Raw genomic sequence first — 455 nt, forward strand, 5'->3', positions numbered from 1 at the left:
GAGAAACAGAAAGAAACACAAACAAATAGAAACACCAGTATACAAAACAATATATATGAATGCTGAACGCTGCGACTGATGGTTTTGTTTATTATCATTCCCGCAGTAAATTTCGATAAAAAAACTTAAAAACAACTAAAGAGGAAACAAAGGAGTTTCATGTTTCACTAAACATGTTCATGTTGCAAAATATTCAATATCCTTGTTTACTCCTGGATATGTTGCACAGGCTACACTTATACTACAACGGCGCAATTACTTTCTAACTATATTTAATATAAACATTTCAAAAGCATAGTTGTATATATATATATATATATATATATATATATATAGAAAGCGGCGAGGCCTCGATATCTCACCGTCATCACCGCTGAACGAATCCATCACACTGCTGAGGAGTGACCCTACATTAGCAGTAATACTTTGTAGATGCTGCGGCGCAAATTCAAAAG

Source organism: Eimeria mitis, genomic scaffold (genome assembly GCF_000499745.2).
Source record: "Eimeria mitis Houghton genomic scaffold, Emh_scaff908, whole genome shotgun sequence".
Classification (NCBI taxonomy): Eukaryota; Apicomplexa; class Conoidasida; order Eucoccidiorida; family Eimeriidae; genus Eimeria; species Eimeria mitis.